This window comes from Benincasa hispida, chromosome 1, assembly GCF_009727055.1.
Source record: "Benincasa hispida cultivar B227 chromosome 1, ASM972705v1, whole genome shotgun sequence".
Taxonomy (NCBI): Eukaryota; Viridiplantae; Streptophyta; class Magnoliopsida; order Cucurbitales; family Cucurbitaceae; genus Benincasa; species Benincasa hispida.
Window position 1 is genome coordinate 79,577,424 of NC_052349.1, and position 17,799 is coordinate 79,595,222.

At 35.9% G+C, this 17,799-nt stretch overlaps 1 long non-coding RNA gene across 2 annotated transcripts; it reads right to left on the minus strand.

Moving 5' to 3' along the window:
* Positions 1-1,200: 1,200 nt before the first annotated feature.
* Positions 1,201-2,096, minus strand: LOC120070231. Of its 2 annotated transcripts, none has more exons than XR_005479813.1 (4): positions 1,844-2,096; positions 1,538-1,553; positions 1,361-1,451; positions 1,201-1,251 (listed from the first exon to the last, which is right to left on the minus strand). It is a non-coding gene; the product is annotated as an uncharacterized LOC120070231 (long non-coding RNA). The 2 variants fall into 2 exon arrangements; XR_005479814.1 differs by having other exon boundaries at positions 1,203-1,272.
* Between the last annotated feature and the right edge of the window lie 15,703 nt (positions 2,097-17,799).

Consider the following 17,799-nt stretch of genomic DNA (forward strand, 5'->3'; position numbering starts at 1 on the left):
AAATCAAACAAAAAAATATGCACTTGTGTCCATGCTCGATAAATTCAAACTTGATGCTCATTATTTCTGTTGGTGTGATGTGATAAGACATTATTTTTTTGAGGAAACAGTAACCTTCATTGATATGATAAAATGAGATACAAAAGGTCCTATAAATGGAATAACTACAAAAAAGCACCTTCAAAGTTTGTATCCTATAAATGGGATACAAACTTAAATAGTACAAAAACATGTCATCAGATGCATTAGCTTGAATAGATCTTTATGATAGAAATCATAAATATTCTGCATTAATATGTCAAAACATACAATATATATATATATATATACACCATCTCCCTCTAATCACATAGTTCAAACATAATGTAAAAACAGGAAAAAAAAATAATATCGCAAGCAACCAAATTTATCATGGACAGTTTATTCATACAAAACAAAACTTTTAATTAAAAACAATGTTGGCTAGATGAGAAAGTGAACTTCAACCCATCAACACATGCAAGCAACAAAATGTATGAGCATACTGAGAAAACTGGAACTCAAAGGAAGACCACCTCTGACTTATTATGAGAGAGGTTTCCTAAAAAGTAAAATCTTTCATCAAAACTCCTATAAAGAAACATTACAACAAACTTCAACCAATCATCAACAGTTACGCTATTTGTATGTTAGTACCTGTAATCCTATATAAGTATACATTCAAAAGGAAAACCAAAACAGGGTTCCAATAATCCATAAAGTACTTCAACCAATCATCAACAGTTACGCTATTTGTATGTTAGTACCTGTAATCCTGTATAAGTATACCTTCAAAAGGAAAACCAAAACAGGGTTCCAATAATCCATAAAGTACATTCATTGCTTTAAAAAGCGGTATATGTTAGAAGAGTAGCCTGTTCAAGAATAATAAATTCATTTGCAACTTCTAAAATAAGATCATAAGATCAAAAAGAAGAGTTTAATAGCCCAAACAATTATCCACATGCTCATTATTATCAAGAATGTCAGGTGTCTAAAGAAATTGTTTTGCATTGAAGAATAAACTAAAATAAATGATATACAAAACCAAAGAAGGCATTACACTTCTACTATCACCAAAATCCAAATATATACATTTCAAATATCATTTGGAAGGAGATATTTCCATTAATAGTCCATATTGAAGAGAATCAAAAGCATTTGTATAATAGAGTACCTTTTCTCCTCCATCCTCAAACCGTTTATCCTTCTGTTCATTGCTGGGTTTACTTCCTGAAGTCCAAATGGAAAAATCTCCGAATAAAGAAAAATAAATAAGAGAAGTGAGAACAACAGGGGAAAAATAAGACACAAACACATACACACATACACACAAACATACCAAATTCAAGGGAGTTAATTCCTTCTCTAGATTGAAAATTTTTATCTTAAAAAACAATAGGTTTGGGTTCTTTCAAGCTCTCGCCCGCTTCCTTCATGAAAATGCCAGTAAAGATCAAATTCACTAACCATAAAGTTAAGAACATTCGAAAGATACCGAGGGAGTGGATGATTTAACTGATATATAAGAGTACCTGTTTAATTGAGTTAAATGCTTCAACATCTCTCCGCTTCTGCAAATAACAAAATTACAAGAGGAAAAACAAAAAGAACTGCCTTGAATCTTCTTAAAACATTCATATTAATCAAATTCCCTTCCATCACTGATAAACATCACATACGATTGAGAACATCTCACAATAACAGCTAAGCCTACGCCAAAGTAAAAAATCACTAAACATTTCCAACAATTGAATTCTCTCATTTTAGCAAATCACTCACCTCACAAACTAAAAAAAAAAAAAATCTAAATAAACAGCCATACCCTGCTGGATAAATCATCTATGAATTCTCTCCGCCCTGAATCAAAAGAACGAACCAAATCAATCAAACACAAGAAAAGAACACATTAACTCCAAAACCAAGAGAAACCCTCATTCTCTTATATTCAGTAGTAAACAAAAGAAAAAACAAAAAACAAAAAACACAAAATGAACCAATAGAAGTGGTGGTCTTGAGACGATGAGAAGCAAGAACCAAAGGAGCAAGAACAGAGAGAGAAAGTAGAGAGAGGATGAGAATCCTCCAGCATCGACGAAGAAGCTTCATCAATGCTACCTTACAACAGTGGATCCCGTGGCAAAATCCCTCAGAAAAACTATCAAAACAAAATTCAAACTGACCAAATTCAAAGGCAACGACCAAATTCGCAAGAGAAAAACAACAACAATCCAATGACTGGCAAACAGATGAACATAAACAATAGCTTCTTCTTCTTATGATTACTTATACCATACAACCAAGCATAAAAGTCAATTCAATTCGATTCAACCATATTCTCCCGAGATATTATATTGCAGTGACGATGTCTGTAATCGTGAAAGAAAACAAGACTAAACCACGATCTCAGACATCATTAATTAACCCCAAGCCCCAACAAACACAAATCTTGAAAAACAAATGACAACAAAACTAAACTAGATGAACATAAACAATAGTTTTTTTTTTTTTTATAGAGGATTAGTTTGAATGTGAATTAGTTCTCTAAAAATGCCTATAGAGGATAATCCCTGACAAACAGAATAGCTATAAAAAAAATCACTTGCAAGTGAAATCACAAAGCAAAAAAGATAGTACATTTATACCTTCCCCGTCAAAGTAATATCTCTAATCAACACATATGCATTTCTATCCAGAACAAGACCAAGTAAGAATAATTTGGTTTCTATCCAGATGTATTAGAGATCTTAGGTGCAACAAAAAGTTGATTCCTTAATTGGTTTCTATCCATAACAAGACCAAGTAAGAATAATTTGGAGGGAAAAAAGGCAACAATTTATCATATAAAAAATGAGACTCTTTCGAATTTCATTATCCGGACGTGAAAAAAAAAATCAAGTATATCTACCTAAAACAAATGGGAGGGGTTTGGAAGTTCATGTATTGTTGGAAAGCACAATCACTAATCACTATATACCCAGGTGGCTAAAACTTTGGCATTTCCATGCATGGGTGTAGAAATCTCATCATCTTTTCCATCATAAACTAAAGGTCCATTCAAGGTCTTTTTCTACAAACATCTGCGTACATCTATGCAGACTTGAGAAGTCACAGGCAAACCAAATAGATTATAGGAGCTTAGAGATAATTTGAAGAAAGAAGTTGGCTATCGTGTTCATTACCTTCTTTAAAAAAGTTGAATATGTATTGTCCCAAATCAACTTGTAGTCCCTAGCAATGAAAGTGCATAATCTCTAACGATACTCCCATCAATTTATGTTTGTAATTTCAACACTGAATAAAAGCAAGATGTTACCATTAACTCACTTGGTCAGACTTGTAATGTTTATGAGGCAATCAACTGCAAGAAAAAAGTTCAAATCCATCATATAATTTGAAGTAAAAGAGTATGAATGGAAAAGACTCCAACAGGAATTTGAGGACCAAATTAAATGATCGAAAACAATTAAACACAAGGAAATTACTAGTATGCTTGGAACTTACAGGGTCACTAATCAATTTACCATCTTTATCCCTCTAGGACTTTCACACTCCACACAGAATCCAATATCCTGAGCAAGCATAAAATGCAACTCCATTTTAATAAGAACATACGAACATTCAACCAAAATGACTATGATGGAGACAAATGACCATAAAAAAAAAACACAAATTTGGTGGATCTGAACAATGACAAAGAAAATGGCATCTTTTAGATTTGGTCGACGAGCGACGACACAGAGTCAGATCGACAACCAACGAAGATCAGATCAATGAACGGAGGCTGGAACCACAACAAACCTGCACGATCGATGAAAAATAGAGCAAATTGACGAACGGAGGCCAGATCTGCACATGAAGGCCATATCTTAGAAAAAATAAGCTAGCATTTAGTAGGAATTCTCATTGTGAATTAGCATTTTCTTTGGTCCCAATTTCTAAGTTTTTCTACATTGACTTCAATAATTATTCATGAATATTTTGGTATAACTAAGCAGAATAGTTTTTAAGAGTACCTTTGCATCTCATTTGGAAAAAATTCTCATTAGTGAATCGAGAACAAAACACCTGCAATGTAATTTTAAAACATCAATTGATCGCTATAAAATGTGTACAATATTATCATGTAATTAATAGTAACCTAAGAGTTCATAAAATACATATATCTCAAATAGTACTATTAGAATTGGTCTTAAAGAGTTCATCAAAGATAATATAATAAAATGGATAGGAAGAATACACTTATAGCTAAAGGTAGTTACTTGGTTAAACACATGACTCATGCATAAAAATCAATGTTGTTTTATGGTGTGAACAAACCAAATTGAAAGAATCCACAAAAATTGAGTTGATTACTTCAAGTATTGTGAAGAAAACCAAATGCTGACTGCAGAAGATCTAAGCACTCAAGTTTGTAGCCATAATGAATTTACATAATACAACTGTTTGGAGGAAATTCATGGCAGAAGAAGGGGCTCAGAAGGCTGTGGGAGAAGCTCTGTGAGTATGGGTAATATAACATAATTTAACTGTGTATCACATTCATGGAGACTGAAGAGGAGAGGGAAAATGGGAGAAGCTCTGTGGAGGTTGCAAAGAGCTCAGAAGCAAGAAAAAGTAAGTATGAGGAGGTTACCATTGCTGGTTCTATGTATTTGGTTTGGGAAAATCCGAGTGTTATGGTTCCAATCTTCTGGAATGGACAAAGTAGAAGGCTCTTGCTTGATGGTCTTAGTGGCTGTGTTGAGCCTGGTAGAATCATGGCCATTATGGGTCCTTCTGCTTCTGGGAAATCCACTCTTCTCGACTCATTAGCAGGTTCTCTTTCATCCTCACTCTCTGTCTATCCTCTTTTCTTTTCTTTTTTTTTTTTCCCTTTAAGTTCTCTGTTTTTTTCATGTTCTTCCCCTTCTGCATACACTGCTTATATGGGCTACCAAGCTTAGCTATTTTTCTCACTAATCAATCTATGTTCTACCTTTGAAATTTATATCGTGATTTAGAAACAAAAACAACCTATTAATAAAGTTTTGATTAAAATGACATTCTCAATCACTATGGAATCTAGAAAACATAAACACCATCTGAAAACTATTTCAAAATACAATAGACCTCAACTCACTACACATCTTCTCAATATTGAGTTTTTTATACCTCAACTCACTGCACATCTTCTCAAATGTAACTAAATATAACAAAAAAAATAGCATTTTAGAGTCAATCTTGCATTCAATGAATCAAAATTATAAATGCACTTTACCAATAAAATCTATGGAATATGATCAAGATTTTTACTCAAATTGATTTTGAGTATATAGTTCAATAAAAATGAGTTTTAATATTAAGATGAGTACTTGCACTTATTGAGGAACCATATTCCAATGCAAAGATTTTTTTGCTTCTTTATTTTAATCTAAAACCCACCTGCAAAGATCTATAGAGTAAAAACACATTCATAGGATTAAAAATAGCAAAGTTGAAGCTAAAGAAGAAGAGGAAAACCCAAAATCATGGAAGAAGCTGAAGTGAAGATAAGAGAAAAGAAAAGGAAAGAAAAGAGAGATCTTGAAACAAATCTGATGGAAAGAAAAGAGAAATATAAATCACCCTATATGTAAAAAAATCATGCTTTCATCACTAGTACAAAACTGAAACAAATCAGACCTTGAACATCTTGAACAAATCGGGGCTTGAATAGATCTTAGCAGAGCTCGAACATTGGAACATATTTAAGCTGAGATTGGGTTGAAGAACGACAGGTTGGCGAATTTGACAAATGAATCGACGATTTGACGAAAGAATCAACGACCTGACGCATGACTCACAGCGGTGGACGAATCGGCGCAGACCTAATAGACGAATACATGGTAGACCTGGTGAAGCTAACGATCGGACGGACGAAGTTGGAATGCACAGAAAGATGGTGGAGTTAGATCTGATGAATGATGTTGACGAACTGATGGAGATGGTGGCGAGAGGGTTCTGAGGGAGAGGAAATTTGTGAGAAAAAGGGAGAAAAGAGAGTTTGATAAATGAAAAAATTGGAACGCACACAGATCTGATAAAGGAACAGAAGACAGTGGCAAGAATGGAAGATCTGATGAACGATGGTGATGGAATGATGGAGATGATGGAGAGAGGGTTCTGAGGGAGAAAATTTGTGAGAAAAAGAAAGAGAAGAAAATTTGATAAATGAAAAAATTGGGTTTTTAATAAAAGGAAAGAATCGATAGGGTTTAGCTACAATGTCAGTTTTAAACCGACATTGTAGCCTGATTAAATATATCTTTAATGTCGGTTTAAAATCGACATTAAAGATCCGCCTTTTTTTCCTTTTTGCAACCGACATTATACATCTGTGTTTATTTTTTCCAACCGACATAAAAGGACAAATTTCTTGTAGTGCAAATCAATTATCCAGGCTGAATCATCATTCTCCACTAAACAAATTTCAAGCACAAGTAACTTGAAGACGGGGCGGAGCCATGGACACCGACCTTGAACTTGAAGATGGAAGTGGATTCATGCACACCAATCTTAAATGCAGAGCCATGCACACCGATCTTGAACTTGAAGATGGAAGTGGGCACATGCACACCAATCTTAAACTTGAAGATGAAAGCAGAGCCATGCACACCGATCTTGAACTTGAAGATGAAAGTGGGGCCATGCACGCCAATCTTGAACTTGAAGATGGAAGTGGGGTCATGCATACCAATCTTGAACTTGAAGATGGAGCAGCATCGATGGAGCCTCTGCACTTGAAGATGGAAAAGCATCTACGAGACCTTCGCATTTGAGTTTGACAAAGCATCGGCAAATCCTCCGCATTTGAGTTTGATGAAGCATCGGTGAATCCTCTGCACTTGAGCTTGAAGAATCGGTGAACCCTCCGCATTTGAGCTTGAAGCATCGGTGAAACCTCTACACTTGAGTTTGACAAAGCATTGATGAATATTCACAATGAGCTCGACTTCAGGACTTTGAGCATGAAGATGGCATTGCAAAGCCTCCAGACTTGAGCATTCGACGAAGCCTCTGTACTTAAAGATGGAGAAGCATCCAAGTTTGATTTTAAAGAGGAAGCGAAGCGTATTCCAAGTGTGTGCCTTTTATTTACTGTGCTAGCTCCTTACGAGGGATGAACATCTTCAATCCATTGTGTTGTCCCCAATAGGGATTAATATATTCAATCTGGAGTGTCATTCTTTAACGGGGATGATCAATATCAATCTTGTAGTATCATACTTAGGTGGTTGTGGTACCTTTTCTGATGGACTAAAATTAAATTTCTTTAAGTTGCCTTCGTACCCTTAAAGAAAGGGATCAAATCATGACGTAGTTCAAGTTTTTTTTTTTTTTTTTTAACTGGACTAAACTTGAAGTTTCTTTCAAGCTGCCTACATACCCTTCATAATGATAGGGATCAAGTCATAATGTAGTTCAAAAAGAATGTTTTCTTTTTTATGCGCAACTGAACTTAAATTTCTCTAAGTTGCCTACGTACCCTTTATAATGATAGGGATCAAGTCGTAACATAGTTCGTACAAAGTTTTTTTTTAGGTCCGTTCACATTTTAAGCTCATGCGGGTTATAAGCATCATGCAGTTTAGGCTCTTGCGATGAGGAGCTTCTTCATTTAAATTTCATAAGCTCTTATTTCATCATGGTTTTAATCATCCGCTTTATTTGTAAGATTCGTCAATATGATGAGTTTTGGCTTCACTATCAAGGAACCTTCTGTACTTATGTCCACAGAAAATTTCCTCTTCATACATGAAGGGACACGACTGTGAATCTTTTTGTCATATTTTTCTTCATGGAATGACGTTGGCTTCAAGATTTTCATCATTCCTTTACGTTGATCACTTGTTGTCTTAAGACAATCAAAAGCAGATGCTAAAGGTTGATCTTTCTTTGATGTGGATATACTTAGCCTTTTGAAGGCTAAAGTTCGAGCAGAAGTAGTCATTGGACATTGGTCTTCTTCTCCTACCGTGGCATACTCAATCTTTGAAAGACTGAAGATCGAGCACTTGAAGGCTTAATACGATCGAAGATAGAAGTTTTTTGCTTCATTTCTTCTGAGTCGTTGACTTCTTCAGTAGTCATATAATTGTTGTCGACTTTCACTATACCGACAGTGTGACATGCAATAACTTCTAATACTTTCTCTAGATGATTATTGAGAAAGCTTCTTAGGAGAAATTTTGCTGAAGTTTCCGGCCATTGGAATTGAGGGAAATCCTTGTCTTCTTTCTTAGCAGGCTTAGGCTTCCGTATCATCTTTTTGCCTTTCTTTTTATGAATCTTGTTTCTTCTTCTATAGTTTCGATCAGAACGCGACTCTTTTTAGGTGGAGTTTGGCTGTCTTCTTTTTCGACGAGTCATAACTATCCACCCTTTGTTGTCATCTTCAACGAGCTCATCTTTATTTTTGGAATTTTCTATTTGAATATCTTGTTGAAACCAAACAACTATAGGCTCGAAGGCTACGAACTGGATCAAGCTTTGTCTTTGAGCATGGGACACAGACAGTGTTGGAACACTTGAAGTCACTGCTAATGTTGCGTGATTTGTCTGAGCTACTTCATCCAAATCTAGCTCAATATTCTTTTCATGAGCCAAGTTCAGAATTCGTTCCTTCAGCACGAAGCACTTTTCAACTGGGTGACTAATGACCCGATGATACTTGCAGTAGTTAGGATCATCTATTTTTCCTTCTTTTTCCGACCACTTGCATTCCGGCAGCTGAATAAGTTGCTTCTCTAGTAGTTACTCTAACATATCTGCCACATCAGAGTCAGGGAATGGATAAACCTTCTCTTTTTTTTCTTTAATAGTTGGACGACGCTTTTCACCCTCATTGTGCCTTCTTTCAAATTTTGTTTGTTTTCCTTTGGAGAAAAATTTCAGCGGGGTCACATGAACGACCATAGATTCTTTTGCGGCACTATCCACGATCTTTTCAGTGGCCTTGTCTTCATTCTTGTATTTTCTCCCTTTAGGGACTAGGAAATCTTTAGTTCCCTTGTTGGCAATGCTCAGCTCAATATCATGAACGCGTGTTGCCAGCTCCTCAAACGTATGAGATTTTATCCTTTGTAGGATGTAGAGAAGCTCCCAATGCATGTCTTGAGTGCATATCTCCATTGCAGATAATTCAGTGAGTCTATCTTTGCAATCCAGACTTAAAGCTCTCCATCAGTTGATGTAATCAATTATTGTCTCTCCCTTCCACTGTTTGGTGTTCGTCAGCTCCATCATGCTAACAGTGCACTTTGTACTGTAGAAGTGATTCAAGAACACCCTTTCTAGCTGTTCCCAATTGTTAATCACTTCTAGCTCCAAGTCAGTATACCAATCGAAAGCATCTTCTTTCAAGGTACGAACGAACTGCTTGACTAGCTGGTCTCATCTGGTTCTTGCATTTTAGCAGGTTTCAATGAAGTGTGTAACATGTTGTTTTGGATTGCCCTTTCCATCGAACTGCTGGAACTTTTGAGGTTGATACTCAGCTGGCATTCTTAGGTTGTCGATTCTCTTGGTGTATGGCTTGGAGTACATAAAGGAAGCTTGCAACGGTCCTCCGTACTAAGCTCTTATGGAGTTTATGATCATATCCTGGTGTTATTGAACTAACAGGGAGGCAACAGAGGTGGATTATGGTGGCTGACTTTCCTGCAAGACTGTCTCTCCTTTGCCATTGTCTTTTGTAGCTAGAGATTGACTTGATTCAGCAGTCTCTCGAGCCTGTATCTGATCTCTTAAAGCAGCGATTTCATGATCTCGCTCCTCTACAATCTTCTTTAGGAGATTTATCTTTACCTCCATCTCTACCATGGTTGACACAGTCGTTACGTCAGTCATCATGACAGACACTACATCAAAATGTGATTCTTTCTCTGATATATCAGTAGTAGAAGCATAGTTTTCAAACAAGAGATTTTCTCTGATGACGATCCTGCCTTTAGAAAATTCCATCAGCTAGTTCCAGATTTCCTCCATGATGATAGAGCTTTTGTAAGTGTTGCTTACGAAGGTAGCTTTGGATGAAACTTTATTTGGTGCCATTTGTAGATTTGTTGACTCGAATGACGAGAGAGATGAGAGGTAGAGAGGTCCCACTGGGCATGTCAATTTGTTCGCACGAGATTTCAAGAGAAATTTATTTCGTGGAACTTGAACTTTGTATTGGTATTAATTTTGTGGAAAGTGAATACAATATCTAATACATAATATTATGATGCTTTCAAAATAAACTATAGTCTTTAAGCTGGTTGATCTTCTTGAATGATAGGCCTTTGGGCTTGTTGATCTTCTTGGTTGATTGGCCTTTGGGCTTGTTGATCTTCTTGGATGATCGACCTTTGGGCTTGTTGATCTTCTTGGATGATCGGCCTTTGGGCTTGTTGATCTTCTTGGATGATCGGCCTTTGGGCTTGTTGATCTTCTTGGATGATCGGCCTTTGGGCTTGATGATCTTCTTGGATGATCGGCTTTTGCGCTTCTTGATCTTCTTGGATGAGATCTTCTTTGGTGATTGGCCTTTGTGCTTCTTGATCTTCTTGGAGATCGACCTTTGGGCTTGATGATCTTCTTTGATGATCGGTCTTTGGGCTGATGTTCTTCTTGGATGATTGGCCTTTTCGCTCTTGGAGATCAACCTTTGGNACCTTTGGGCTTGATGATCTTCTTTGATGATCGGTCTTTGGGCTGATGTTCTTCTTGGATGATTGGCCTTTTCGCTCTTGGAGATCAACCTTTGGGCTTGATGATCTTCTTTGATGATCGGTCTTTGGGCTGATGTTCTTCTTGGATGATCGGCCGTTTCGCTGTTGATCTTCTTGGATGATTGGCTTTTTGGCTTGTTGATCTTCTTGGATGATTGACTTTTTGGCTTGTTGATCTTCTTGGATGATCGGCCTTTGGGCTTGTTGATCTTCTTGGATGATCGGCCTTTGGGCTTGTTGATCTTCTTGGATGATTGAATTTTAGGCTTAATGATCTAATAGGATGATCAACCTTTGGGCTTGATGATCTTCTTGGATGATCGGCCTTTGGGCTTGTTATTCTTCTTGAATGATCGACCTTTGGGCTTGTTGATCTTCTTAGATGATCGGCCTTCAGGCTTGTTGATCTTCTTGAAGGATTAGTGTTTGCATGATGCTTCTGGAGAAACTTGTTTCGTGGAGTTGAACTTCAGGTTATGTTGATGTTGATGTTAATTTAATGCGATGTGGTCCGATCTCTAGAGCTTGATTCTCTGATTCTCTCTCAGTTGAATACGTACACTTGATGTATAGAAGCGGGGTGTGTGGAAGTTCTTGAGCTTCGAGTCTTGGAAGAACGTTTGTATCTTCAAATGACTTTAGTCTTCAAGCATGTTTAGAATGCTTGTATCTTCAAATAACTTTAGTCTTCAAGCATGTTTAGAATGCTTGTATTTTCAAATGACTTCAGTCTTCAAGCGTGTCCTGAATGCATGTATCTTCAAATGACTTCAGTCTTCAAACGTGTTCAGAATGCTTGTATCTTCAAAGGACTTCATCCTTCAGAATACTTGTATCTTGTTTTGAACTTTAGTCTTCAAGCGTGATCAGAATGCTTATATCTTCAAAGGACTTCAGTTTTCAAAATGCTTATATCTTCAAAGGATAACATTCTTCAAGCGTGGTTAGCTACAAGAGTCAAAGAGTCTTCTGATTGTAGAGAATTCCCTTTAAGCTCTCTGGAATGCAGAATTGTTGATCTCTCCAAATGAGGAGAACTTCTCTATTTATACACTTCACAGGTGGGCTTGGGCTTGGTTGATCCATGGGCTTGACCTTTGGGCCCGATTAGTTGGACTTTGACCTAAATAATAATATCAAATTGGGCCAAATTAATTTTATCGATCAAGATAAAACCAAATGGCGTCATTGAAATTTATCTTCAACTTCTATTCGTGACATATGTCAACTTCTAATTGAGCCCAAATTTAATGATATGGAATTTCGTCATTAATTTAGTAAATGACATGACAACTTGTGATTGGTTCAAAATTTCTCATTCAACAATGTCAAATAATGGGCCAAGTGGGAGAATGTTAGATATATTTTAAATTTAATATTGTCATTAATGTGGTCATATGCATTATCTGCTATTTTATCCTTTAGGCCTATTATTTTACTGGACCAATTAAGTAAAAGATAATTCCCTAATTAAACACCCCGATGAGAGCTGTCTATAAACAGATAAAACCCTAAGGATTGGTCATCTCTCTATCTTATTAAGTAGTTCTTTCTCCTCATCAAGAAACCAAATTAAGTCCTAATTAAAGGCCAAGAGATAGAAATACAATCCCTTAGAAGACCATTATCATAGATCAAGGTATGTTATTCTGACTTATATTGTTTGTGAAAACTATCAAGTTCTAAGATCTTAGCATTTGTTGTTTTATATAATATCAGGGTTTTGTTTTATAATGCGGTTAAAACATATATACTAGGTATCTAAACTGTCAATTTTGGTGGCTAATGATTCATTTAAGTATTGATAATCATTGTTAATATTTTACTTTGATTTATATCAATTTACTTGTCTAATTAATTTCAAACTATAATTTGAATTAAAATATTATTTTTATCTCGTGTTAATTAATAAATAATTAAATTTTAATATTTTTAATATTTGTTTATTTTGATTTGGATATATTTAGTTACCTACTAAATTTTAACCTTTAAATTTTGTTTGCATTAATTCTTATTTTGCTAACCACAATCTAGGAAAAATGAATAAAAAAATTAAAACAAAAAGTATAGAACCAATTTTTTGTTGAGATTCATTTTAATCCACGATAATAAAAATGTCTTAAAATATATGTCGAAGCAATTTTTCTACATCGTGAAATTAATTTATAAGTACAAACAAATTTAATAACACTTAATTTTTTTAAAAAATAACAATTAAAGGGGACAAAAGAAAGTAGTATATATATATATATATATTTTTTTTATTGAAATGTAGATCTAGTAAACTACTTTTGTTCATCAATAAATAGTTCACTCAATTTGATCCACTAAACTTTTGTAAACATACCTGAACTAAAAGTTCTAGAATTATATAAATAAATAGCGACTAAAAGTTGTACAAATTATGCCCTCACGACAAGTTAAATAATATGATGAAATTTTCTTTTAAAAAAACAATAAATTCAATTTTATTTTGTATTTATGATCGAGAGAATCCTCATATGGAAGTAATAAAATAAAATATAAAATACAAAATACAAAATCTTTGAACATAAGAATGGAATAATAAACAAAATTACATTTAATGAAAAATAAATGAGAAGAATATTCCACTATTCATCACCCTATTTCTCCTCTACCTAGTTTAGGTGATAACAATAGGGAAAAAAAAAAGCTTATAAATTAGTAGGATTAACAAAATAATAATAATAATAATAGTAACAAAATAATATAATTAAACTTTTTTATAATATGCATTAATATTAATATAATTAAGTATATTGATTATAAATTTAATTCAAATATTAAATTCTAATTCATAAATGAGCATAGTAAAAAGATATGAAGTGTTCTCTAAAACTTATCAAATATTTAAATTTTTAAATCTCTGTTTGTTGTACTAAAAAAAAAACGTATAAGATTTGTTTTTCCTTTTAATACTTAAAACATGGGACATAAAATTTTGGACATCGTGTTTGAATATATGTTAAATTATGACTTAAGTCACTAAGCTTACTTTCAGCTTTAGAAAAGGCTTAAGCATGTTTTACCCTCCACCATCGCTTCAAACCAATAAGCTTTTACATCTGATAGGTAGATCACAAACTATATTCTCTCATGGCAAATAAGATTGTTGATTATTGGAGAGGTTGTAAACAAAAAGGCATAATTTAGGCTTGTATATCTTCACAGAATTATTTAGGCCTTATCAACGGAAAATCCAGAGGTTTCATTAAAGCACTAGATGTATTCGACAGGGAGACCCCTATCACCTTTTCTTGTTCATCATAGCCATGGACTATCTCTTCAACCTACTAGAAGATGAACAAAACAAAAGTCTTATTAAAGGTTTTTCGGTGAGAAACTGTGATTTTTAGATTATACATTTACTATTCCCTAACGAAATTCTATTTTTTTCTCTAAAGCTGATCCGAATAAACTTAACAATATGTGATCGACAACTGGATTGAAATTTAACCTTTTGAAGTCTATTTTTGTTGGTGTTAATAGTGAAGTTCTATTTTATCTATGGTTGAAAATATATGGGGCTGCTAGTTATCACTATTTCGCCTTACCTACTTAGGTATGTCACTCGGTGACAATCCTATTAAATTATAAAAATTGTTAGGATTTCCATATGCGAGGTTGAGTTTTGTTAGGATATCTGTTAAGCTATTTTTGGTTATTGTATCTCTATTTATACCTGTATTTTTCTATCATATGAAATACACACAGAAATCATTCCCTCAAAGTCTCATTTTCTACTTGGCATCAGAGCCTAAAATTAGGGTCTACTATTGTGGTTCGTGCCCATCAGCCATCGTGGTTCATCCATATCCATCAAGGGCTTCAAATGCCTCTGTCTATTCACCCCTGGGTTGCATCTCCTCTGTCCATTCACGAATCGGGTTGCATCTCCTTTGTTCATTCGTATGTCAGTCACACCTTTTCCAACTCTCTAGTCTCTGCCCGTTCGAGCATCGACCCTTCCCCATTTGAGCATCTGTCTTCTATGGCCTCCGTCTGTTCGAGTAGTGATCCCACATTCTCTAATGGAGTGTCCGTCTTCTCCATTCTCTACTTGGTCATGCATGCGTATCTGGGTTCGTGACGATTGAGCTCCAGATTTGTGTTTCTTTTTTTTCCCCCCTTTCTATCCTTGTTGCCGAGCTATGAAGATGAGCCAAGTGCGTCGAGCCAGATGAGCCGAATCAAGCGAGCTACGCTGAGCTGAAGGAACCGAGCCGAGCTGAGTTAGTGCGCTAAGCCGAGCCCTAATTGTTTTTTTCCTGGTTGTTTCTATCTGTTTCTATCCGTCTAACCGTTTCTATTGGTTCTTGCCCATTATAATGGAAAAAATGACATATTTCGTCCTATCAACACAATCCTTGATGGCACCAACTATATTACTTGGGCCTATCAAATGAAGAGCTTCCTGATTGGTTGTAAACTGTGGCGAGTTGTAACAGGTGATGATGTTAAACCTGTCAAAGGAGCTACTGAAGAAGACAGTAAGTTTGTGGACAGACTAGAAGAATGAGATAGCAAGAACCATTAAATAATCACCCGGTTGGGTAATACTTCCATCCCAACCATCCACACTCAGTTTGATGCTTCCGACACAGCTAAAAACTTTGGGATTTTCTGTCTATTCAGTTCCAAACCGTTGGTCTTGCTCACTACTATTAACTTTATACTACTTTGGTTGGAATAACTCAAGAGATCGGTCAACCTGTGAAAGAGTATCTCGCTATTCTTAAACCTATTTGGATTCAATTGAACCAGGCTAAGATCAGTTTAGATCATCTATGACTTATCAAAGTTCTTATGGGGTTTCGTCCTGAGTATGAGTCGGTTCCTGCTGCCTTGTTACATTGTAGTCCTCTGCCACCTCTTGATGCTGCGATTTAGGAAATTCTCTTTGAAAAGAAGTGGCTTGGGCTAGTCTCCTCACCTTCCTTGGATGTTGCTCTCATAACCACCTATTCATAGTTTCCAACTAAGTCATTTTTTTCTACAAAAACTACAAACAGCATGGTCACAAGTTTTCCAGTTGCCCTACCATCGAGTGTAGGTACCGCCACAAACGGGGTCATATCGTCGACACTTGTCTTATCAAACCACCTCAGCCTCCACAATACATCAATAAATCCAAGAAATCCTCTAAGCATGGTTTTTCGTCTGTTACGGCTGCTACTACTACCTCCGATGTGGTACCCCCCAATCCTCTGAGTATCCAGATCAGCGACCTTCAAGACTTGTTGAAACAAGTGCTATCGCCTAATTTTCCTACCCCTGCTGTCACACCAGGTACATCTTGGCTTCTTGATTCAGCCTGTTGCAATCACATGACCTCAAATATGGCCTTGTTGTCTTCCTCCACTCCTATAAAATTCCTGCATCTGGTATATTCCATTAACAGTAACCATATGCCTATTTTACATATTGGGACTTTTAGTACGCCGAGTATTAGCCTATCCACTACTTATCTTGTCCCGAACTTGACCTTTAATCTTTTCTCTGTTGGACAATTGTGTGACCTGGGATTAACTGTTCTCTTTTCCTCTCTTGGTTATTAGGTTCAGGATTCGTGGATGGGCCAGATGGTTGGTACAGGTCGCATGGTGGGAAGATTATTTGAGCTCATGTCTTTTCAGCCTCTTGTCTTACCATCTATTTCTATAGTTTTCACAAATAACGACACGTATCATTGGCACCTTCGTCTTGGTCATGTGCCATCTGACAAACTTTGTAGTCTAATTTCTATTGGCACCTTAAGTAATGTTTCTCAATTTTGTTCATTTAATTGTTTACATTGCAAACAGGCAAAACAACATGCTTTATACTTTCCTACTTCGGCTTCTTTATATGATAAGCCATTTGTTATTATTCATTCTGATATTTAGGGCCCTACTCCTACCCTACAATAAATGGTTATTGATATTTTGTATTATTCATTGATGACTACTGTCATTTTACTTGGATATATTTTCTTATGAATCATTCCTCTTTACCCCAAGTTTACATTGAATTTGCTAAAATGATTCACACTCAGTTTTTTCAAACCATCAAAGTTCTTTGGACAGACAATGCAATGGAGTATAAGGACTCACACTTGCTCTCCTTCTTGACCCAACAGGGCACTATTGTCCAACACTCATGTACTTATACTTCTCAATAGAATGATCGAGCTGAAAGAAAGCATCGTCATATTCTTGACTTTTTCCATGCATAACTTCTCTCCGCATCTTGTCATGAAAAGTTTTGAGGTGAAGCTCACGTCTGTTTATGTTATAAACCACCTTTCTTCTACTGTTCTCCATAATATGTCTCCTTTTGAGAGGTTTTATGGCACTCCTCCCTCTTATTCTCTATTCAAAGTTTTTAGTTGAACATGCTTTGTTTTACTTCACCCTCATGAACATTCCAACTTTAACCTCAGGTTCATTTCTATTGCTTTCTTGGTTATGGAATTGAACATAAAGGGTTCTGGTGTTGGGATCCCATATCCAACTGATTACGTATCTCTCGCCATGTCACCTTTTGGAAACATTGTATGTTTTCTAATATTTCTTCTTTTCATGCTTCCCTTTTTGGTACTCATTCATTCTTCACTAATTCTACCTCGGATCTATTTCCTGCCTGCGAATATTCATCTAGTTCCGAGTCTCCCACTCCACTCGTACCAGGGCTTGAGGCTTCCACTCCATTCATCCTAGAGCTCGATCAATCTTTTCCCTCTACTGCACTCTCAGGTCTACCGTCTGTCCTTGATGTTGATCATGACCCTGCACCTGTTTGTTGGTCTGCCCGGGTAAGAGAATCCCCTCATTATCTACAAGAGTATCATTGTTTTTCCACTACTACGTCCTTAGTTGAACTGCTATCCTATTGTGAGGTGTGTACTAACCCTTTTTGGCAGTAAGCTATAAATGTGGAACTTCAGGCTTTAGAAAAGACTCACACTTAGGAGTATGTTGATCTACCGCCTAGCAAGAAACCTACTGGATGTAGGTGGATCTATAAAAAATCAAGACCCATTCTGATG